Source organism: Corvus cornix, chromosome 1A, assembly GCF_000738735.6.
Source record: "Corvus cornix cornix isolate S_Up_H32 chromosome 1A, ASM73873v5, whole genome shotgun sequence".
NCBI classification, from domain to species: domain Eukaryota; kingdom Metazoa; phylum Chordata; class Aves; order Passeriformes; family Corvidae; genus Corvus; species Corvus cornix.
The window spans coordinates 25,439,483-25,465,209 of record NC_047057.1 but is presented as its reverse complement, the minus strand read 5'-3'; the positions used below and the strand labels follow the sequence as shown (position 1 = coordinate 25,465,209).

The 25,727-nt window shown below is 37.3% G+C and overlaps 1 protein-coding gene across 1 annotated transcript in view; it reads left to right on the top strand.

Annotated features, from left to right (window-relative positions):
* The window catches only part of FOXP2 (forkhead box P2), a 408,353-nt gene that overhangs the window by 55,827 nt on the left and 326,799 nt on the right, over window positions 1-25,727 (top strand). Inside the window, exon 2 of the mRNA XM_039571412.1 lies at window positions 5,785-5,931. The gene's annotated coding sequence lies outside the window, so the exon portion shown is untranslated. The remainder of the gene's footprint in view (window positions 1-5,784; window positions 5,932-25,727) is intronic.

The window sequence follows — 25,727 nt, the reverse complement described above, 5'->3', positions numbered from 1 at the left end:
AATAACAGTTATTCAAAAAAGAGATTTGCACTGCTTTGTGAGAGAAATATATACCAGCCAATATAATGATGACAATAAAATAAATTGAACTTTCCTAGAAAACTCCACAGTGTAAATGAACATTTATTTACATCCCAATCTGCTAAAGTTCAGAAGAAAAATTTTGAATTTAAATATATCCCAAGGATGTCATCCTATTTACAGCACCCAGAAGCAAACAGGTCCACGAGATCAAGCACAGGCATGTTCACATTTTTAGTTAAACTCTACCTTCTTCTGCCTAATAATGTAAATCATCCCCTCAAATAAACATATGCTCCTATTGTCTGGCCTGCCACAGTCTCCAGAGTTTCACCACCCGTAATCTGTTTTTAAAGCCTCATGCCCTTGTACCTTTGGCTTCAGCATCATTGACTCTAGCTCCATCCCGCCTAAGCCCATCCCGCGTTCTGACGTTGCCTAAGGTGACAAGGATGGATCCCGGCTGTCACTGAATGCTCGCCTCTTGTCTTCCTGTCCCTGCTGGCTCCATGCACGTGTTGTGTTCCTCACAGAGCTGCATAAGGGGACAGTGTTTTCAGCAAAAAGGATAGTGGGAGAGAAGATAAAGGGAAAAAGGAGAAATAGAGGGGAAAAAAAGCCAAATGAAATTTTACGGAATTTCTCACATCTGTCTCTCTGCAGAAACCTTTTACACCCTGCCAGTAATACAGGAGTGCTGCAGCATGGTAACAATACTGGACATGATTGAGTAATCTTCTCTCAAGTGATGGGGATCCAAACTAGTTAGCAATGAGGTGGATTAAAAACCAAACTTGAATTCCTGCTACCATCACATTGGTGTTGGTGTTGATTGCATAACCCTGATGGGCTGAATTGTGTGTGATGCTCCTTGTCTGGAATCACACTGAACTGCTCAGCATTTATTTCTTCAGCTCCTGCTGCACGTCCCTGTGCTGAATGACAGCCTAATGTTAGAAGGAGAAAGGCAGATAGAGCTGGAAGGAATGTGGGGAAAGGAGGTGGCACTTTTCCCACTGGAGTAAATATTCCCAGACATATTTGCCACAAGAAGTACTATACAAATTTACCACTATTTATTTAACCTTCCCAAGCTTGGATCTTGGTTTAACAGCAGTTTACCACGTATTACATGAGTTTGTCCCAAATCCAGCATTATATCTTAGTTGGTGGATTGCCTAGTAGAGCTAGTTAGCCTGTGTCTTCTCTCATCCATCTTGTGTATATCATTTCCTTTGGGGTGGTGGACATGTAGTCATGCAAGGAATATTTAGGCGTAAGTCTTTCTTTTGTTTTCATGCTGTTCTGTCCTCTTACAATTCAGTTTAAGGTTGTATTTCTAGTCAATATATTTTAAATAAATACTGACTAAATCTGCAAGAGAAATGAGGAATATTTATCTAACTCTTAATCCAAATCCAGAAGATTTGAGGAACTTGGTATACAACTGATGAGAGGAATAGATTTTAAAATATTACAAATTTTAGCGTGTCTTTTCAGGTCCTGCAGGAGATCTGTATAAAAACAAAAGGAAGATTATTGATTATCTTTGTGGCACTAATGCGTATAGAAAGACTGTTTTACCTGTTGATAGGTAATTTGTCCTGGCTTTCTCTTCTTATTATGTAGGAGAAGGGAAGTAGTGCCAACTCTGATGTTTTCTGAAGCATTTTTTTTTTTGATCGTAGCATAATAAGGTTTCTTAAATTGCAGACAAACCAAAAAACTTTATTCTGTTCAATAGCACAGCATTTAGAGAAGTTTGCAATATAACACCTTTATTGCTTTAATTATTTACATCATGGTTGATCTCTTGTTTACTCATTCTCTTGTTTCCAGATTAGGACAGTGATACCACAGATCATCTGGAAGGGACTTTTAGCACAGATTTATTTATGTCTTTTGTCACTGTTTTAATACATCTTTCTTAACAATATTTTTGGCATTTATTAACAAAGCAGTAATTATTTTCGTGAGTTTATGTTTTTTGAGGTAAGATTTCTGGGTAAAGGCTTTTAGATAAACATGGTTCTAAAGATACAGGATTGTAATACTACATTAGGCAGTCTGTACAAATGAGAGTAAATATTGTTCAATCTTAAACCAAACCAGACTCAAAACTCCAATCCAGTCCTTGATTTTATATGCTATGATATCAGGCCACATTCTACTCTAGTTTTTTATTTAGTTACACCGAATAGTCTGTAGGTACTGAAAGTAAAATTAATAGGATGCTTGTCTACAAAAACTGAATTTTATATCATATTAATCCCAAAAGAGTTAAGAAACTTCCTTGTATAGTTCTCAAATACTTTTTCTATAACGCATTTTTCTTTAGCAAACTCTAAAAACACATGACAGTCAAGAGATAAAGTATTTTATCAGTGCTTATTTGGGATGGCTTTGTAAGGCAGCTGTATATTTATGAATTGCCAAAAAGGTCCCGTAACTGTTATGCTAATAAGATCATGTTATGATGCATAGCTTTTACTTTGTGTCTTAGATAATGTGTGGGAATGGTATGAGCTTGCACGTAAGTGTAGCTTTTAATATCCCAAATTAATATGTGTGTACTCTGAAATATATTCGTGTCTTTAAAATTGCAGATTAGTTGTATCACTGTGCTGTTCCAGAATTAAAAAAAATAAGCTAAGAAATTCTTCATGTAAAAACTTCTTCATGTATCTTTGATGTAAGTGGATTTCTACCAGGGTATAATTGAATTAAGGAATATATGGAATAAATTTTTAAAGCAGGCATGAATGCTTATTTAACCTTCAAGTGAAATTATATAAAAAATGGTTGAGAATAATGCATTCTTAGTTAACATGATTTTTTGGGGTTGCTATTGGTTTCTGATACTTGCAAGTGAGATAAATGCGTATCAACTTCTCCCCCTTTATGTGCACTTGTTTGAGAGAGTCAAGACGATATTCATGGGAAGACTTTGTAAACTCGTTAATAGTAACTTGAAGCCACATGTGGAAAGAGTAAAAATCAAGGCTTTTATTTGACAGCCATTGGGTACCCACTTGTTCTCATGTAGTTCTTTCTCAGTGTTTAAGTAGTGGTGATGATAATTCTGAATTGTTATTGCTACTATCAAATTGTTTTCAATAGGTTTATCCTGCAATAGTATTTTACCTTCTCTAGTATACCTGGAACCCATGTCTCTAAATTTTGCCATTTTTCTAGAAGCTTGTCTTTGCTCATATATCAATGCTAAGACATTTGGTTCTTGTTTGGTACAGCTTGCTCTTATTTATAGTTAATATCGAAGTGATGTGAAGGATATCAAACAGACCTTGAATACCTTTTGAGCTGTCTGGTTATATTCCTACCCTTAATGTTCTAAACAGAAAAGCTGGACAAATAATAGAAGGGAGAGGTAGCCTAAAATGTTGCTATAGGCCAGTGGTACATGAGTCTTTGATCATTAGCATGCTGTACAGTGAATTTCTTTTCATCCTCAGTGTAGCCATTTAAGCTGCAGAAGCAAATAGAACAGCAAACATTGTAGCAGCTTCTTCTTTCTCAGAGAGGGGAATAGATTGAACAGTAAACATACTTTGATCCAGTATTTCAAACTGGCCAAAAAAAGTGTAAGCTATTCAAATTCTCACTGTAGGGTCTAAAAAGAGCGTTAATGAATAGGTATGTGTGTAGATATACCAGAAAATGTCTGGGTTTTGGGTGAAATTTGAGGGTATTAATTCATGCATCTTGTGAAAAGGATTTTGGTTGCATACTGATGTCTGAACAAAGTTATTTCTGTCCTGCTATGTTTTTTTGTGCTAGTACAGGCTGCTTCTTCATATAATGTGCCAATGCACAGCTCTACATATAGGGATACTTGGTTCACAGACACAAAGATCTGTATCTAGTAAGACAGCAGAAAGGACTGTTCATATTCCTTTGGTACACCTGGTAGGTATGGATAGAATTAATTAACATACTTTTCGCTCAAAAGTGTGACACGCCAGTCAATGACAGCAAAAAGTGTTTGTTCCTGATGACAGTCATTCACTTTCTGCTGGTTCAGAAGGCTTCCCTGAAGGAATTTTAATTGATCTGCACTTGCCCAAAATAAATCAGAAACACTGCTGTATCCTAGAGATTAAAGGAAAAGAGAAGATATTGGAATACAGATTATATGATTTTTAAGGTTTACTTTGAGATGAAACTTGGGAAATGGAGATGCTGACCTGCTTTTATATAAGTGTTGAACTGAGTGGGAGCACATGGATGAAGTTAGACTCAAACCCATGAGACGAGGGAACAACTTGAGAAGCAGAACCTTGCTTTGTAGCCCTCTGTCCTGGCTGCTTTGGGACTGTGGACCGGGGAGAGGAAGGCTACTGCTGCTTTACAGTAAGACTTTGCTACCTCATTTGGTTTTATTTTATTTTTTCAGTGGTGATGGTGTTTTGGAAAAATCAATCAAATTTATTAAGCATATAGTAAAGTACAGAGAACCATGGGATTTTCTTCGGTGTTCAAAAGGATCTAGCCTGTACTTCAAATGCAACTAAGACTAGACTCCCTGTGTACCTAATGCAGTAATTCTCGTTCTTGAGTGGTGAATAGATCAGTGTAAAATGGATATAAAATTTGTTGAATTAGCACTAACATAAGTGAATTTAGAAGGAGATAGGACTGGTTATCCTGGTTCAGACCAATGTTTCACTTACGCTGTCATCTACCTCCAGTGGTGACTGTTTTCCAAGGATACCTCCATCTTCCTCTTGACTTATGAAACTTCCTTGCATAAATAGCATCCTTGGGAAGAAGTTCACAGTTCTGTCACACAATTTGGGGAGAAGAAACTCCCATTTTTCTTTTGAACTTGGCTTTTATTAGGCAGTTCTTGAGTTCAAAGGATAGGGAGCATACAATGTCTGTGCAGTCTTTTCATCTTTAGAATTTTTGTGTTTTCTATCATGCCCTTCCTTAAGTCAGCTTTTTTCCAGTCTGGATATTGGTGGCGTACTGAATTGTTCTTCATATATGGAAACTATTTTAAGCCTTTGATCATGTATGTTTTTTTCTCTGAACCTTTGCTAATTAGTTGTGTTGTTCTGTGCTGGACAAGAGAGTGGAGCATGCTTTTCGAGATAGGGATTAATACAGTGGCAAATGACATGTTACGCTTTGTCCTTTATTCCTTTCTCAATAATTTTTAACATTCAGTTTATAGATTTGACTCTGATGGAGTGGTGAGTTTTAAGTTTCCATGAAGAAATTTCAATGAGACCTATCTATCATAAACCCCAGGTCTCACTTTCTGAGCGGTAAGATGTAGTGCAGTAGAGAGTTGTTTTGTTTAACAGAAGATTCAGATTAGAATGTTTATCAATATTGGCTAGCCAAGATGGTTTCTAGTGAGACTGTGCTCAACAAATTGTGATTGCCTGCTTGAACCCAGCCAGAAGTATTTACAGTGTCTTTGTGGTACAAAATAAATAATCAATAATGTGAAACCATCTTTTAACTTGTACACTTGCTTTTTCAAAGTAATACAATCTTGTTATTATGAATCTCAGAAGTGAAGCAAGTGACTGCTCTAGGAGTAGTGACTACTTCATGTGTCTCATACAAGGAAAGAAAGATGTGAAGTGTGTGGGATTCTTTCCTCAGTGTGCAGTACATATGTGTAAGGATGACACTGACGTGTGTGTTTTAAAGAGATGGTTGTAATACCTTGCTGTAAAACGCAATATGGACGCTTGCACTTACTGTGTTCCTTTCCCTTTTTACCCTTAGATAACTTCAAGTGAAAGTTAAGGACCTTTTGTCCTTATCTGCTGTAGACGTGACAGACGCTTTTGGAAGGAGGACCAGTTTGAGCAAAAAGGAAAAGACCATCCCTTCCCACAGCACAGCATAGTGACAAAGTGACTCTGAAGAGATGTAAGTGATTTATAATTGAACTGTGGCTATATTTCTGCTGTGGATTTATACGCCCTGTGGGAGGAATACAGTACCCATCACTGAAACGTATTGCTTATAGATGTAAAATATGGTTTAGGAAAAAAATTTGTGGACCATGCAGAAAATACATACCCTTTTGATGTTAGTGTGATGTTAGTGTGATGGTAAGCTATGCTACAATTTTTTTTTTCCAAATGGCAATAGTTAATGGGAATGAAGTGCTCTAAGAGTCAAAAACCTGTTTTTCTACCATTTTCTACTCATCTAGACATTGGTTAATTTATATACATAGAAACTAAGCAGCTGTATCTCAGTCATTCTGGATTCTGCTTTCCCTCAGGAGAGAAGCAGGCATCTCCAGAGGCCAATCCAGCTCATTCTGAAAGCAATGGCTGAGTAATGCGCTTACACGCTGAGTAGCTTGTGTTGACTGCTTAGCTTTAGCCTAAATGTTCAATGAACACTTCAACCTGGCACGTCTGTGTAAGATGCAGTGCCAGCTTCTTTTCTCCTCCCCATATTGTCATTCTCCCTCACTCAGCAAGTGTAGCTGTTGATAAATTTGGAGAATGGATCAGACTGAAAATAGCTAATTATTTATTTGGTTTTGTTTTCAGTTGGGTTTATCTCAGCCTTCTTCCATATGGCTGTCCAAGGGCTGTCACTGGTACAAAGGGTGATGGGGGTGGGAATTAGCAGCTAAAAGTGTGGGGGAGCACATGACAGCAGCTGTGCTAGTTTCTGCAGCTTAAATTCCTTGGTGAGCTATAGTCTCAGACCTTATAGATATTTTTAGTGCATTGCCATTTATAAGAGTTAAAAAATGTGTGTGAGGCACCCTTACTTATTATCTAATGGGGAACTACTGTTTTGTTGTGCATTTCATACTGTGATAGAGCAGTCTTTTGTGTCCTTTGTAAGTTAAAATTCAGGTCTCCAAAACCAGTAAATGGTCATAAGTGGCTAGAAAGTAAGCAGGTGTTCTATTGTGATTTATAGTGCAGGCATGATAGTGTATAATTCATATATACATACATAATTTCTGAATTCTGAAGATGCTAGCCTAATTTTGTATAGCACCAAACATGATATGTAGGTTGGGTGTTAGTGGTTGGACTAATTTAGGCACAAGATCCTTGTCTCCTGAACAGTGAAATACTGAATAACATTTCATTCTCACAGTAAATACCTGATGGGAGGGTGTAAAGAAGACAGAGCTAGACTTCTCTCATTGCCCCTGGTGACGGGATGAGAGGCAGTGGGTACAAACTGCATACAGATTATTAAGTTATGTTTCCATTGAAACATAATATAAAAAACTTCCTTATCTTGAGGATGGTCAAACACTGGAGAGGCTTGCCCAAAGAGGTTGTAGAATCCCCATCTATGGAGATGCTCAAAACCCAAAGGGACAAGCAGCCTCCTGCATCTGACCCTTCTTGATCAGAAGTTTAGTTTCGATGAGCTTCTGAGGTCCCTTCCAATTTCAGCTATTCTATGATTTTGGGGATATTTATAGGTAAGCAAAATCAGAAATATTCTGCTATTTTGTTTTATGATATTAATTTTTTAAAAATATTTCTATTTTAAATATTTAGTTCAGTTTAGTATTTTCCTTAAGTTTTGGCTAAAATGAGACGTGGCAGAATTTGCAAGCTTTCTAAAATGTGCTAAATTATATTTAAAGACTTGTGATTATAACTATGAAAATCACATTGAAGTCTGTGAAATTATCTTCTAGCTTTGAATTAACACCAGGTTTCACGTGATGTGAACAGTCACATGATGGGGACTTAAGATGTTTAAAAATAGCGTCTTTTTCACTTGATCCATGGCAAGAAAGATACATTTTTAGTATCATTTTGTGCTTGGGAAAAAAAAAAAAGACATAACTAGGAACAAAGCCTTGCAGGCAAGCTCCATTAATCCGCAATAGAAATAGCTGTCTTCCTGAAGTGTTTTTAGAGATCAATGAGACCTATAAAGTGACTTAAGAATTTCATTATAAGCTCTGTTTTCAGTTACTTGCAAATGGCCATTCTGAGGCAATCCATAATTCAAGAGGATGCCAAGGCAAACATGTAAAACCTCGGCAAATGTACAGTGAGACTTCACAACATAGCCTTCTATCTTCTATGAATGTGTGATTGAGGGGCTTCCTTGTGTTTTGAAATACTTAGGAGAAAGGGACTCTCTTCAAGTGCCAGCTTTCTTGAATTTTAACTTCAATTAATTTGGCAGACATTTTCTGCCCACAGTTTTGCTATAGTTTGAATGTCTTTGCAAAAGTTTCTGTGAGATGGGTGTATCATTCCTGAAAATGGAAAATAAAACGGACTAAAAAAAGGTCTGTGACCTCTTCTTTGCTTTTGAGCATGGACTTGGAATTTGAAAGGGAAGCTTTAATGGGTTATAAGATGTGTCTTTTGCCATGCCTCTGAATGTCTGTCCTTCTTGCGCTGAATTATAAGCTTTTGAAAACTGCTGCTTACTCATACTCAGAAGAGGCATATTACTTTGTCAGCATATTCTGAAAATATTCCCTGTATATTCTTAATCTTCTAGAAATGACTGAGTCTGTCCTGGCTTGGAGATCAAACACTGTATGACATTTCAAATTTACAGATCCCCTGCTATTTTCACAAGAGGGTCTTGTTTTTTGAATTTTTCTGGGACAGAGTATTTTGATTCTTACACTTGTTGGTAATTCTGGTTTTCTGCATTTTATGCTTAATTTTCCCAAATGCTATTTGAGAAGGGTGTCAAGAGTGGGATTAATTTCCCATGATGTTAGCCATCTAAAAATATAGGTAGTATAAATCTGAGCTGGTCACCATAGGCTTCTTTAGTCAGTGAAGAGAGATGGAGACTTCTAGGGGAGGATTCCCATAGACTCTTTTTATTTCTGTCTTTAGATGAGACAGTTCTTTCTTTAGAGATGCCTGTTTCTTGTCACTGGCAATAAAAGCAACCTAAGGTGACTGGCACAAATTTAGACTTTTAATTTTTGTATTAAACATTAAGACAGATAAATTCCATCTCATGTGACATAATTTGAGACTTAAGAGGCAGAAATGTTATCACTGACATTGACAAGAGCATCCTGCTCTCACAGTAGTAAACAAAATTATTTAAAAAATAATTACGGTTATGGTGATACGTACAATTTTATTAAAAGGACATTTTCCATATCTCTTAGATATTGTGTGTTACCATTAAAGCAATGCATTTCAAGCCCCATTTTAATATTAAAGATGAAGTATCAATAGATGGTGGGTGTTTTCTTACATTTGGGTTCTAGGTTAAGAAATGCAAATGTTTTAACTCTGTCATTACTTGATTTCTAATAAGCTAGTAAAACAGATGTATCATGAAATTCTGGCATTGTTGCCTTTTAGCTTGCAACAGAAGATTGAAAAAATCTGGTGCTAATATAACAGACAAAATTGCACTTCTAGTTGATTTAAGAGCAAGAATTTAGGTGGCTTTCCAATTTGAAACAATTTGCTCTACTATCAACTAATTGATAATGTGTTCTATTAAATGAGATTGTGATGAAATGCTGTTTTCCATTTGTATTGAAGTATTTTAGATTTCCTTAGTAATTTAAACTGTTGTCTATACTTGAGTAATGGCAACTACATTGGCTAACCCAGTATAATAGCATAGCACCTCCTTCAGTCCCACTTTTCATAGGTATGGGCTGTATGTGGGGAGGACTTTCTTGCCATGGAATAGTTGAATGTGTCTAAAAGGCATTAGAAGTGATGTATGCTAGCTCTCTTTGCTTTTTAGCTAAAATGTAGGCATATGACATAGAAATTGTGGTGTAATTTATTATTAGATGTCTTTTTGTGTCTAATTGCCATGTATTTGAATTATTACCTTGGAGGGCTAGACTTACCTAGACTTATACATGTTTTTAACATCACTGTGATGAGACTATGGACAAGAGTTGAATATGCCTCAAAGATGGTCTCAGTTATAATTGTCCTGTTGTTCAGAAATGCACAGGACTGCTTATGGTAAGCACTGTTTCTGTACTTCCGCTCATGGTTGACTGATTAACCCTTATTGGGGTGTATAAAACTTTTCTTTCAGTTGTAATTTTGCTTTGAACATTACATTTTGTACCTGAGGGGTCTCTTTTCATTTTGTTTCCATCTTTTCGTTGTTATTTAAAGTGGCACATTTCATTCAGTATTGCATAGTTGCAGCATGCGTGTATTCTAGTGTAAAACTACAGCAAATACTGACTCCTTGAATCTGCATTTGGCTGAGGAAGTGATTTGTTTTTAAAAAGAGTGCTTGTAAATTGGCCTAAAGAAAGTGCTTAGAGAATGGAGATGACCTCATGTTAATAATTTTTATTTTCTCTGCTTACTCCTTCTAATATTTTCACAAAATAGCATTGACCAATGTTTGTATCTCAGTATCACTAAGTTATGTGTTCTAAACAATAACAAAATATTTCCCTTAGAAACACTGTTACATCAGTACTTGCTGGCCAAGATTCTCACTGGTAAATACACAAAGCTTCACTGAAGCTGGCAAGCTGTCTCTTTTTGTAGTTGAAACAAGTTTCATGGGCTTTGTTTTTTTCAAGCTTATGAGATTGCCCGACTTTATTTGGATTGAGTTTGTATTGTTCCTATCCTTCTGCAACTTTAAGAACACTTAGTTTTGAATGGAATTTTACGCATTATCACAGAAAACCCAGAAGACCCTAGTTTGGAGCAAATGAAAAGGGCAGTTCAGCCAAGGTGCCACTAAACAGAGGATGTTTGAGTACTGAAGAACTGTGCCTATTTTTATTGAACTATACATTTTATGACACTTTGTCCTAACCCTGTGTGAGGGTTAAACTGAGATCCAGCAGGCTGAGAATATCTGGGTTCAGTGAATGAATCTGAGTATAGAAACCTGAGGAGTATCTGTTCAAGAAACACATTAATGACTGCATCAAAGTTAACAGAAGAGTTTTTTCCACAGCATAGGCATCTGTGTCAGCAGGGGCTTTTTAATAATAGAAAATTTCACATGGGCTCAATCCCATTCCATGTAGAAAGTGAATCAAGTTCCTATCGTGCTCTTATTCTGACTCAAAATTTAAAAGCAACCTGAAGTTTCAAATAGGGAAAAGGGAAAGATGTTTTGATTGTTGCAGGCATTTTTAGAAAGTGTAAGTATGTATTGATAGTTCTTCTAAAACTACCTATGTATTATGCATCTTGTCTCAAGTTGCAAACAAGGAAGAGAGAAAAGGAAACTTTTTGTCAGCATGTCTTCATTTCTTCAGCCTATATAAGGTCTCTTTTCTCTAGAGGATTTTGGATTAGATTCCTGAATTGGTTGAGAGCATCAATTAATTGGACCTTAGCCATTCTGACTGTCAATTTCATTCATTTTCTACTTTGTGAGAGGTAGAGTCGTATTACTTTGATTTGAGAGATCTTTCCTGTGGTGTGAGTGAAAGCTGCATGATAGGCTAAATAAGGATGCCAGCTAAGCAGATGCCTTTTGCTAAAATGACGTTTTTATAGAGTCTGGTATCCTGTGTGCAGTTACAGTTCACTGGCATTTAGCTGTTCAGGAACTGGAAATGGTGTGAAACATACATTTGTAGTGGAACAGAATATTCTTCATATAAGATCAGTAAATGTTTATAAAGAATTGTCTATTGGCAAACAGCTGCACTGTTACGCTTCAGAGATAGAAGCATTTGGATGATAATAAAGGGATTCTTGTATACAGCTAACAAAGCATGGTGAGATCCTTTGGGGCATAAGTCATAACATGTGATAATATTAATAACACACTGCATTTCATCTGAGGATTTCAAAGAACTTTATAGAAAACATCAATGAATTAAGTATCACCTTAACCCACTGTGGAGCACTGCTAAGACTTGGGTGGGTTGAGTGCAGAAATACCATCTCATTTTTATGGTATGTTGGTTACTGTACCTTTGTTGCACACAGGTAATTCAGGAAGTGTCAGTATTTTCCACATGGAGATCATAAGGCATAGAGAAACAGATTGACTTGGTCTGGGCAGACAGTAACTCCAGCATAAGCATTCCAACACCAAAATCCTCCCAAACAGCCTGGCTGTTTGCAGTGATAGTTGGCTCAGGCTGTTGGTTCTCTTTGCTGTTGTACATCTTGAAGCGCTGTGTAATATTACAGAAGATAACGTTGTGCAAACAGTGCAGTTGGAACCTGGCCATTTAGAGTAACAATTTCATGAGTTCTGATATGCTGATGCATGTATATGTCAGAAAACCAGCATATTTTTATGTGTTAAAACCGTCGGTAGGAGGTACATTAATCAAAAACAGCTTTTCAAGGGTGAGACACAAGCACTATAGTTGAAAAGTATAAGAGCAGAAACCATCTGCTGTGTAGTGTGTTTTGATGAAAACATACATGGTGCTAATTAAACAAAGCTAATTAAACAGTTATTTCACGTTGCAATTTAGGGCTTTTAAAATAATCTTATTTAAAAAATTGTTTTGGAGAGACAATTGTAAAAGATGCTTTGGGTTTTGCCCGTTCAGCACTGCTGCCTGTTTATGTCTGCCTTTGGTACACCATTCCTAAACACCATTCATTCACCTCTTGCCCCTCCTGTTGAAGGAGATACCAACAGTATCTTAAAAGTGTTCTTTAATATTTTACCATTCTAGACCTCATATTTTGAGTTAGTGAAATGTAAAATTGCTTTTCTCCTTTATCTGTAGGCACAAATGAAAACATTTAGGTTCTCAACTGACACAATTTTGGCGAAAATCATATTTTTAAATAGAAACCAAGTACGGGTTATGCTAATAGAACCTCATTTGTAATTTAAACTGAAGCTGTTAACATTCAATAATGGAGCCATACATCAAGGAGTTTTCTGCAAAAACAGAAAAATACTAATTCTTCATCCTCAGATCTGCAAATCCAGACTGATGGGATTTCAGCCCTTCATCTTTTACTGACAGGCGGCAGCATCAGTGGAATAAAACTAAAATGTGATCCCCTTTCTCTCCACCTCCTTCCCCTAATTTTACTCTGACAGAGAAAGAATCACAGTTTTAGCTGGTATCTTAGCCCAGGGGAAAAAATGGTCTGTCATCAGGTCTTTTAGGGAGAAAGAGCTCTTCAGTGGAGCAGTTAAATGGTATTTTGATTCTCAGGGTGCATCTTATACCTGCATTTTTGCAAGATACGATAAATGGTTTCTGAGACAGTTATTGAGAGCAGAATCAAGGTCATCAACCTTCCCCCAAGAGTTCATTATCTCTCAGTTCTTGTTTCTGATGAAAATGTTGAACATGGGGGAAGATGGGCTCCAGATGAACTATCTGAAACTGAGCACTCATATGAACAATCCCCAGCCATATGTTAGTAAAGCATGTACTTCTAATTTTTCACCTGCAAAAATCAGTGACTCTGATCAAATTTTTCTAGATTTTTACTTGATTTTGCAGTAGTTTGATGCATGCATGTTGAAGTTTATCATTCTAAATCCCCTAACATGCATACATTACTGTAAAGTCCTCTACAATTCATGATGAAATAGAAGCCTTTGGGTATTTTGAAGTTGAGACCTCCGTGTCTTTGGAGAAATTCATTTTGAAGCCCTACAGTTAAACTACAAAGCTCTTCATTGTCTGCCAACGAGTTGCCCCTGGAGTTTGCTTATTAAGCTGAGTTCCTGCATATGGCTGTAAATACTCAGTTGTCTAAAGAAGAAAAGATATAAATCTGCCACAGCAGAAGAAATTTGCCATAGAAAACAAAAATAATGTGGTCTTATACCTAGAACAAGAATGATTACCGTCTTAGTATTATTTGGCTTCTGCAGCATCTCTTAGTATTTTAGTTCAAATCAGGACTGCACTTGAGAAGTATCAGGATAGACCAGCCTCTCATTGAACCTTGCTGATGATGAAGCTAAACAAGGGCAAGTACTTGAAAAATGTACCAAACCTATACACTAGTATGAAGTAAAGTATCTTGAAGCATATCCCACATGCATGTAAAGTGTTCAGCTCCAGCTGTTCTATTGTGCAAGGCCATTTTTGTTGGATTCTACTATTTCCTAATGCTGATGTCTTCTTAGTTATGTAAGACCATGGGGATCCTTGTCATAAAGAAGTCTGTAAAAACCCACCCTTTCATGTAACTTTCTGAGTAACGTAATATTTCCATTTTTTGCTCAGATAGTAGTTTAGAGTCTGTAACTGTGGAGGGTCTCTTTGTTGCTTTGTTGTCTGCCCATCTCCACATCTCTTCTGTAATTAAAATGTTTTCTCATAATCACATGTACTTCTGTGACCAGTGGGATATTTTCGTTTTGTTTGTCTAAATCTGTGGTGAAGGAGAAATTGTTTTTACCTAGTCTGTTTCTATTGAAACTATCATTTACAGGGTGTTCTTAGGAGTTTTTGATTCCACCTTCTTTATTCACATTTCTAAAGCACACTTTGGACAGATATCTTAAAGAGGAGAACTGGATGACCAGTGGAGGGCTGTAATTTTCAACTCCCTTTTCTATGGTTATATGATAAAAAAATCAGTGGCGAAGTTACACCTTATTTATCAGTAGTTAGGGAAAAAATGGAAGGTAATATTGAAAGCCAAATTTGATAATCTTTCCATTGTAACCTTCTATAATTTTCTGTGTTGTAATAAGCTGTATGTATATATACACACACATACGTGTGCATGTGTGCACGCACAAAAGTATATGCATATTGTGCTGTATTTAGTACAGCACATAGTGAGGGGTATTGCTGATAGCAGCAATTTTGATGAAGTAGTTCATTGGACAAGGCATTGGTTGTAGTACATACTACTCTCATTGTTGCCTGAAAGATGATGCATTTAGTCTCACTGCTTTGTGCCCAGGTTTCTGATTTTGTGTGCATTTCTAGTGTTTCTCTATCCTAGTCAGTCTTTGTCAGGGAGATTGCTACATGCTGGTGTCTGTAGGTCTTCACTGGACATTTAAACATGATTTATGAGCTCTTGGCTATCAAAGTCTGCTTTTGGCCCATCAGCCAATATTCTGGTCCCATGGCAATACGTATGGCACTGAGACAATGACTTACCCATTCCTGTGCTCTTCAAACTGAGCCAGTAGATAGTTACTTTGGTAGAACACTGTGAACTAGTAAGATGCTGCTTCTCAAATGCCACAGGTGCCAAAGCTAAAAAACCAAATACTATGTTACTATATTTATGAAAAGCCAACACGTTTCCATTGTAGCCTGCAGTTAAACAATTTAAACTTCCACTAATTTTAGCATTATTTCTTAAATGGTTGTGCTTACGCAAATAGCTGAAAATTTTGCACATTTTTTTGTACTCATGGGTGGAACTGGGTAACATGGGATGTAAGGAAATAGGCAGTTCGTAACTATATGTAAAAGATACCCAGGAAAAGGAGAAAAAGAAGAGTTGGTAACAATTTAGGGAAACCAGTTTGAGACTAACTGAATGACAGGAAGGCATTAGTTATGAAATACCCATTAACTCTCAGTAGTGTTAGACCAACCACTATAGGATGTGGCAATCAAATATTTAACACCAACTGATAATGTTACCAAGTAAATAAAAAAAATTGGTAAAGTGGACTTTATAGTGTTTGCACAATGTTGTAGTTGCTCACCAGGCTCAGCGTAAACACAGATGATTCCCTTCCTAGAGTATAAGGAAACGCTGAAAGCCTGAATGGGGAAATTCTGGAAAGGGGGCTTTTGCCTCTCAATCTTGTGTGTGAGGTTGCTTTACTCAGAAATGTTTTTCCACTCCCTCCAGACCTATCTAAAGGGCTCATGGAGGAAGGAAACAGAGTGACTTAAGTTCACCGAATGGTTGTTAAAAAAATAAATCAGGTTAGAAAATGAACGGGGACATGACATCATCGTGAAGGATTAAAGTCCTGAAGCAGTGTGTGGTTGTAATATTTTAGCTGAGTACTTCTACACTACAAGTGTGGCTTGTATTCCGGCTGTATTCTTAGTACTTAGTGCTGGGTTGCCATCCAGAGATCACATTTGTTGCTGTTGTTGAAGATGTCAATTTTGCAATTTCTTGATTGCTATCATAAGCTAATGGGGAAATACAATGAACCTAGTGTGATTCATTGCCAGACATCATGTAGAGATACGAACACGATACTGTGAAGGCTTTGGTCACTGTCTTGCGTTTCTATTACTTCACTTCTAGTGAAGTTGAAGCTGGCCAGGTTTTGGACCAAGGGGATCTTTTGCATTACTTGCCTTGACTTTCCCAGTGTTGGCAGGGTGTTTTATATCTTTCATGCATAGGCCTTCCATCAGATGGAAGTATTGTGTCAAGGGAAGCATGTGAATAGTCCTTGAATAGTTACATGATTTGTGGACAAAACCAGGCAGAATTGTGCCTGAAGAAACAAAAATATTTCTAAAAATTAGACACAACGTTGGTTTAAAGGTTGTGTCCTTTGAAAGGATTTGAAGCAGTTTAGGTGCTTACGTTGCTCAAGGGACTTTGAGTACTGTGAGGTTTTAAGGAAGGCTAAGTATTCCAGGAAGTTTAAGAGCTTATGGCATCGTAAATATTTAAGATGATTTAAAAGGTTATGTCCTCTTTAGTATTTGAGTTGGATTAAGTGCTTATATTGCCTTAAGGACTTTTTCCCTAAAAGGAACCTCAGAAATTAAATGCAAAAAAACTCCCATAGATGCAATATTTGGGCGTTTTTGTATTTTTGCTTTCATTTGAGAAATGCAAAATTCTGTTTTCAATAGCAGCATTAAGTTGACCACACTACATATGCATCAAAGATGGACAGAATAATGGAGGGTGTCTAGGAAACCTCTGGATATGAAATCCAGAAGCAGTAGTTTTTAATACCTTGACAGCCTATGTGTAGGGAAATGTTTTTTTCTTCTGCTTGTTTTTCATGATCTGGTAAAGATCAAATAGATGATCAGGATAGAATCAGATTATGGAAATACAAAGAAGCAATTTCACCTTAGAAGGTAAAGAGCATCTATAATTAAATATGCAAGAAAATAGGAAGCCATTTAGTTTCACTTCATAGTTTTGCTGATACTTTACTTCAGTGAAAAGGAATAACAAGTATTATAAGCCTAAGTCTTAGTGTCTTTTTTTTTTTCTTTAATTGATCAAGTTATGTATTTATTCTTGTCTTCTGAGATGCCTTTCCTAAATTCTTCACTAGTGTATTTGCATAACATATTTTTAAAATTTTCTTTCTTTTAAATTCCTGGAAAGCGTATTTTCTATTTTATTAACCAAATACATACACTTCTTATTTCATAAAAAGCAAGTAGTCAGCATTCATTCAACGTATTCACGTATTCTGTGCTGCCTCAGTTAAATGGGCATCAGTCCATCAGTCCAAACATTTTTCTCACGGGCCTCTAATACACCAGTGCTTTTGCTCAGTTGTCTCAGCACAATTACGGTCGCTGTATCTACAGGCTGTCCTGGCACAGCACACAGTGCCAGCCATCTGGGCCATGTCTGGTGGCTTCATGGGGAGTACATAAGACACCACCTGGAGTACTGCATCCAGCTCCGGGGTCCTTTACACAGGAAAGACTTGGACCTGTCCAGAAGAGGGGTACAAAAATGATCAGAGGAGTGGAACACCTCTGCTATGAGAAAAGGCTGAGGGAGCTGCGGTTGTTCATCTTGGAGAAGGAAGGTTCTGGAGAGGCCTCATTGTGGCCTTTCAGTTCTTAAAGGGGACCTGCAATAAAGATGGGGACAGGGCCTGTAGTAACAGGAGTAGACGGTGAGGGTAACCTGAAGCCCTCATGTCTGGGCATGGTTTCATAAAGCCTGTGCTCAGCTACATGGGTGGGATGAGTGAGATGTCCATATGTTCCGAGAAAGTTCACAGGTAAGATCCCAGCAAGTTAAGGTCTCCTGCTAGTTATGCCAGGAGTGCTGAAATATTGGTGGTAGCGCTGGCTCACTCTGTCCTAGCAGTTATGACCAAGAATCACCAACACTTGGGAGTACAAAGTGTTCTTGGTGGAGTGGTCAGAACTGAATAGCTGACACCTTTCAGTCTATGTCAGTGGCTCTCTGTTAATTCTCACTTAATGCAGAGTTGAAAAGAGAAAGACAGTTAAGGAGAGAATGGGATATATTTTGAAACACAGGTCTAAGCACAGTGCACTGAATGAGCTGTTGTTGCTCTGGGATGCCACACAGTCAAGTGATGATGTGTTTTAAAATAGGTTTGGTGTAATTGTGAGTTCAGCTACTTCAGAACTGACTCACAGTTCCTAAAAGCTCCTCAAAATTGTTAAAATTTATTTTCATGTGTGTACATCTTTAAATGTACTTCCTGTTACTTTTGGTGCATCCCATGGAGGAAAAAACAGTGTTTTTCTGTCTTTCTCAAACTTAGCATCATCTGAAATTTTTAAAAGTACAGTTTCTATATGAATGACATTCCATTATCCAAGTTATGAAAGAAAACACGCAGTACACTATACCAGGATGGACCCCTGCTGAGCCCCATTCATAGCATCTTTCTTCTATTTCTAGTCTCTACATCAAATTTTTGAACACATTTTGTATTAGCCTTAAAATAGTTTAATTTAGTCCTTTTTTCCTTTTATTCTTTTTATGAGTCATCCCCTTCTTTTTATGTGTCATCCGCTGCTTCTTTCCCATTAAAAAACTGTTTTTTCTACTGAAGGAGAAATTTAATTGGCTTGCCAAATTTTGGTCATGACAAAACTATATTGACAGGTATTTATTTTCTTGTTGTAAAGAAAAAAAATGAAGTCTTGTTGGTCTTGGTTTTCTCAAGAAATATTTCAGAAACTGAAACTAATTGAAAAATTTATCATTTCTTACCTCCTTTTTGCAGCTTTTTATGACAGGGACTGTATTTCTCCCTCTTCATTTTTCTGGAACTCCATCCATTCTCTAAAGCTCTGAAAAGTTGCTAATGCCAGTGAGGGAATTTCAATTAATTCTTGTAGAGTCCCTTGCACTGTATTTAGATGTTCTACATATTGAAGTAATGTGGTTGTTCATGGTCAGAGACCTTAGTCACTGGTTTGATTGGAGTTAAGAATGAATTTCAAAAATAAAGATAATATAAACTCTTAAAATTTTGCTGATTTGCTTTTGAGTAGATATAGATGTGATGGATAAGCAAAATTTCAGTGCAGTCAGGCGTTGGAAATACTGGAGTTTGGTGTTCTTCTACTGGCTTCAGAGCACAGGCTGACATCATGGTTTTACCTAACCTAAGTAAGCTTGGTTAGGCTGAACTCATCTGACAGCATCTAACTTATTGCAGTGTCTTGTCATCTGGTTTACCCTGTTTGTTTTACTCTTAACGTTTTGTCCCTTTTGTCACTAGTTTTAGAGATCAGATTGTATTTGTCTCTTATACTAAAGACTTAAGCAAAACATATGTCTTTGATTCTTCTGCAAATAGCCTGATCAGTGCTTTCTTGAATTTTCCTATTACTATTAAGGAATGTAAAAAATGCTTTTTTTGCTACTAATTCTTTTTTTTTTTTTAAGTTACCGCTCACTTTCTCTTTATGCCCTTCTGACTGTCCCTGTACTGCCGTATTTTTCTCTCTCACCTGCTTGTGTTCACAGACCTCTGCTTTCCTGAAGTTGCAGGCCCTTGAAGAGCTTATGATGTACCCTTTTTCCACATTTTACTTTACTTCCACATTATGCTGTAAATGTTACTCCTTGATGGAGCTGTGATCTCTCTTGAACTCTTTCTTCTTCCCTTCGAGTTACCTTTTACAGGATCCTGGCCACCAGTTAATTTATCCAAGTCCTTTTCTGTAATCTTCATTGACTTTATTCTCCTAGTCTCCCTTTTCCTTCCCATCCTTAGAAATGGGAATTCTCTCATGTTACAGTTTCTTTCAACCAAGGTGCCCTCAATTTTCACATTTCCAGTGAATTGAAGTATAATCTAAAACATTTTTTGCTTTGTGTGTTTTCCTCAGTTTCTGTACTAAAAATGGTTGCTCACACATATTTGGATAGCCTGTATCTTGCTGTGTCCTTTCCAAAAAGATGACCAGATAGTTAAAGTTGGCTGTTACTGCCAAGTTCTGCTGATACTTCCTTGCACTACTTGGTCACAAACCCCCCTATAATTTTTATTACTTTTTTCCTGAGAGAAGAAAACTCAGTATGCTATTCAAGAGATAAAGGACTGTGCTAGATGTACAAGCAGCCAAATGTCAGCAAATATGTGAATTTATCTTTTTATACTGCATTGGTAAACAGACTGTATTTCAGCTTATGTTTCTTCTGGCCACATCTAAAAGAAAAAACCTTTTTGAAAATTAGAGATGGTGCCAGAAACAATTATGAAAGTGATTTAAGAGCTTGAAAATTGCCTTGCAGTGAAATATTTAAGATCAGTCTGTTTACCTTATCAAAAAGATGTTTGAGAAATTACTTAATTACAGCATACCTTCACAGAGAGAAAATATCTAGTGCTCTGGAGAGCTCTTTAATCTGGTACAGAAAAAGAAAGTATGTCATGAAACAATTGTTTTAGCTAAAACAGAATTTATTCTTCAATCAGCTTTAAGTGTTTGGGTTCAATAATAAGGTAACTGTCTGAAATTTTATAGTCTGTCATATTATAGGAAGTCAGACTTGATGATCTAATGGTCCTTTCTGACCTTAAACTTTCTCTAATTCATGAATCTTCTGAACTTCAGCAACTCTGCAAAACACATGGCCCTCTTCTCGACAACCTTGACAGCCCACAGAAGAGAAATACACTTGGACTGGGAGGGGCTTGTAGGATAAGATAAAACAAAGCAAGGGAGGGGGTTCATTCCTTTTGAAATAACTATGGTTTGTTATCAGGGGATCTGAAGGCATTTTCTGAATTTGTGACTGGTTTCTATTTTCTTATTCTAGGTGGAGGGCCCCTTCCAGAAATAGTTACTCTTGGTAGTTCATATATTCTTTGATTTTACAGTTAACTGCCTTCTGGATGAGATATGTTGCTCATTTGGCCAGCTTCTAGTGGACTTTGCTGGCTTTATTGTTTGGGAAAAATTCAGAAAGATGATACAAGACTTGGTATCTGGAATGCAGAGACCATTAGTGAATTCTTTTATCATAGGTCATAGTAAAATTTTGGAGTCCTCTTTTTCTGGTTATTGTCTTTTACAGTATTAAGGTATTAACTCACTTCAGTCACAGCTATAGCCACTACCTTTTATCCAGTGCAGTACCAAAGCTATGGGCTACCCGTTGTGTTGATTTTATTTACTTGCAGGAGTAGACACTGCAACAGGGCATTCCTCCTAGAGTTTGAGGAAAGAAGATATTCTTGTTAGGAGATTACAGACGCTTGTATCACAACTGTTCTAAATGAGAAACCATCAAAAACATAACACCAGCACCCCGCACCCAAGGATTAACATTTTGGCTTTGAAATGTGCCTTAGGCTAAAGTTTGGCATTGAACTCCTCAACCCAAGGGAAAATGTTTGTTTTCAGATTTCTTTTAATCAGTCATGTTTTAGGAAGTGAAAAAGGTAAGACAGCATTCAGTGATGCTTCCGTGCAGAGCGACGAGTTTGAAATTTTTGTGTCAAGAGAGGAATGACGGGTATTAGGCAAATTTCTGTTAAGTTTGGGGAAACAGTCATGAGGAATGGATTATCCCATGTTTGCTTCCCACATACCTCTCTGGTTCTTCCCACATAACCAGTACATGAAAGCACTTTCAGATGTAAACGATTTCTACCATTGTGGCATCTGGGTATTTAGAGTGATGTCAGCAATGAGATGCATTTAAGAAATTTAGAAACAGTCTTGTTACATCTTGACAATGAGACATCATTGATCTTATGCAAATCACTACTAAAGTGCTTTTCTTCACAACAATTGATTTCATCATGCCTATTTTAAGAGGGTTTTCAGCAAGCCCTTCTATTGATTTTGCTCTTGTAAATCCCAATATTTGCTTGCCTTATTGGTAAAAGAATAGTAAGACTTTGAGATGTTCCACTTTGTTTGTTTGAAAAAAAGCTTAAAAATATCAAAGGTAAAGTAATGATTTCTTTTCTTTATAAGTTTTTATTTTTTAACAGATGTTAGAAACTCATATCAAAATAGTATGTTTTTCATAGAAGCATAGAACAGTCCTGAGCTGGAAGGGATCTACAAGGTTGATTGAAACTCAACTCCTGGCCCTGCGCAGGACATCCCCAAGATTCACACCATGTGCCTGAGAGCATTGTCCAAACACTTTTCGAACTCTGTCAGGCTTGGTGCTGTGATCACTTCCTTGGGGATCCTGTTTCAGTGCCCAAAGACCCTTTAGGTGAAGAACCTAATTCCACATACCTAACCTAAATATCCCCTGACACAGCTTCATGACATTTTGTTTCTTTTGTAGTGGTTGTAAGGGGTTGCTGTGATGCCAGACTTTTTTCTTTTTAACTCTGCTTTGTAACTTTTTAGAAAGAACAACTGTGTGTCTTGCTTGTTCTGCCTAGCTCTTGTGCCTCCCTCAGGACAGTCTTCTGGCTCAGGCTGCAAAGAATGGACTTTATGTTTTGTTGCTTTTTACATGGAATGCTTTTAAAATCCCATGAACATGCTTATTACTGTGCTTTTTCCTGCCCTGATGGAAAGATCAACAAAGAGAAACAGTACCATTGCCTTCTTTAATTCAAAATTCACTTCAATTTCTCCAGTACAAGTTTTGCTTGCATTGGCTTGGTTTACCATGATCTTGAAGGCCACATCCTTCTTAATGCAATTACGTTCATCACTGGCAGTTCTGTGGTCTGCTCTTTGGTGTTTTTATAAGTCATGTTAACACTGAAGCTTTACCAAGATTCTTTACCACAAAGAACCTAAAAAAACCCCACCAAATCTAATGTGGTTTTTTTTTTTTAAATAGCAGACATGTCTGTGTTTGATGCAAACATGTGAATAGCATCCAGGATGTGGCAAGGTTCCAACTTGAGACATTCTGTGATTCTGAGGTGTTCAACAGGGTGTTACCTGTGCTGAAGCAGTGCTGTGCCTCTCTTCTAATTCTGAAATGAAAGTAAGTTGTCACAGTTTTGGACACCTATAGCATCGTAGAACTCAGTGACACCAGGTCACACAGTGCACCACTGAACAACCTCTGTGGTGAATCGATCAGTGGGTTACAGCACAGCATGTTCTGCTTCTGAGGAGGTGTATCTTAAAATTGCAGGGTGAGTGTCTGTCCTGTCACCTGCAGGAATGCAGTGAGAGGGGGACTGATGCCTGTCACTGACTTGTGCCTTGATTCCGTGTGGATGTAGCAACCAACAGGAGATGCTAGACACATTTTGATTCTAATTCTTGGCCCTAACTAAATCTGAAGAAGCTGTAAGTATATTACATGCCTTCATTTGATCCATTCTGTCTACATGGTCAAGTTAAAGAGTCAAGCTCCTTTATTTTTTATTTTCTTTATATTTTTTATTTGTTTTGTTTTATTTTTGGTTCGTTTTTGCCATGCAGTGGGCAGTGGCTCATCTTCATTTTGGATCAGTAAAGGATTGTGTTTGGATTTTACATTCATATGGACTGTTTCACTGCTTGAATCTGGCTGCTTGAAGGTCCTTTCTCCTGCTTTGAAACAGGATATTGTGCCTACCTTAATGTGTGGGTGAGGGCGACGGATCTTGGACAAGACCTAGGAGTTTCGGTGTGCTTTGGGAATTCATGTGTAGACAGTTCTCCACCTCAAGTCTGAATTGTAATGAGGTTTACTCTGGAACTAAATAGCTTGCTTTCTAAAGCAAGGCCCAACTGCAATCCAAACAAAAATGACTGTTTTGAATTTGGGTGTCTTCATGGTTGTGTAACATTTATTTCAGATGTGGAAGCTTTTATCTAAGAGCAGTTGGTTATACCTCAATGTTGTCTTTAGCTTAAGAATTTCAGATATCGCTGAAGTCAGTAGTAAAAGTCCTATTACAGAGTAAGCCTGTACTCAATGAGTAAGGTTCATCTGCCTTTGGTTCAACAAGTTGAATACAACTGTGTGCAAAACCTAGGCAGTTCTTACTGGAACTACAGATGCATGCAGGATTATCTGGATCTCTGTGCTTGTTTTTACCAAATTAACTTTTATTATGTGGGTGTTTGTAGGAACTCTAGATACAGCAGTGTAGGTTAAGAAAAAAGAGTGAAGTGAAATACGAGTTTTCAAGCTTCTGTCTTTCTCTCAGTGTGGTTTGCTGCTTATGCGTTGTGGTTTCTTTTGTGGTATGTTTTGGTGGGTCCTTTTTTTCCTTTTGAAAAGGCTAGAGGATGAAAAGCTATGCTTGGGAGGACTCCTTCCACTTACTCCTTTGTTTCTTCCCATAGAAATATAATTGTAATTGCACCAAAGAAAGAATGCCACTCTTTGGGATTTGACTGGTTCATTTGTATCAGTTGTTTACAAAAAGTGATAAATGCAATGTATAACTTCTGTGGGGAAGTAGTCCTGTAAATTTTCTTTTTTTATAGCTGTTTTCAAAGCTGTGAAAAAAATGGTGCAACACTTCCATAACATTAAATTTGAGAAATAATTGCACTTGGCAGTTTTTGTTTGCAGCAATGCACGAAAGGCTGAAGGGTTTTGTACAGTTCAAAGAGCACATTCCACAGTTCTAGCAGTTGTCAGCTGCCTGCAGGGATCATTTGAATTTTCAAGGAAAAAAGCATCAGAGTAATGCCCAGATCATTTGGTTATATTCTCTCAGCCCTCTCTTTTTAATTTTACCTGTATGAAAAGTTACTGGAAATAAGCCATATACAAATGTGGCACACCTTAATGTCAGTTAAAGGATCTTGTGTCAAATTTCATTGCTTCTCGTTCTTTCTTAGTAATACTTACTGATGTAGAGATTAGTATGAGAAATAAAGTAAGAAGTGAGGAATAGCATTGTTCAAGCACATGGGGATGGTGAGGATAAATAACAGCAAAGGGAAATCCCTTTACAGGTTTGGATCCTGTAGTTATTTGTAAGCTTATTGCATTAGCCATACTGTAAATTGTACAAGATACTCTGTGTTACTTTGGTGTAGGAGAACCCTGGTTACAAAGGTAAACTCTCTTGTCCGGTGTGCCAAACCTGGACAACTTGCCAGCTCCTACAGCACATTGCAGCTCTGTCACTTTCCAAAAATGTGTTGACTGTCACTGTGTGTCTGTCTAAAACTTCTGCTTATCTAACAGGAGGTGATGTGAATATTTTTCTGCTCTGTGCCCTACTAGGATTTTTGGTGAAGTATTCCATGGTCTTTCTCAGATTTTTTTGCTGTTTCTAAGTGTTTATTGGTTTTCACTGTAGATTGTTGCATAGCTCCAAAACTCCAAAGTCCTTCTGTTTTCTGTCATGTACAGAGACAATTTTGAAGCTAAGAAGCCTTGCTCTGGAGCATATATAGTTTTTGTCCCATCATTTGTATTGGTTGCATGGTTTGTATTGCTGAAATCTTTCTCTCCTCCCTCCTTACGAAGCACAGTGCCTTGAGCTGAAGTCCATGACCTGGTGGGAACTTGCGTAGGGTGAACCTCTTCAGGTTTGGTGCCCTCCTGCCAATGTGCCTCACCTGAAACTGCATATCTCTTCAAAGTCACTTAATTGGTGCCACTTCAATTTTTTAATAGTTCAAATCCTTAAAGTACTCATTTTAGCTTTAAGAAACTCAGCTGTATCTTGTACGTAGTGCTGTTACTTGCACAGTATTGCATTATGATACC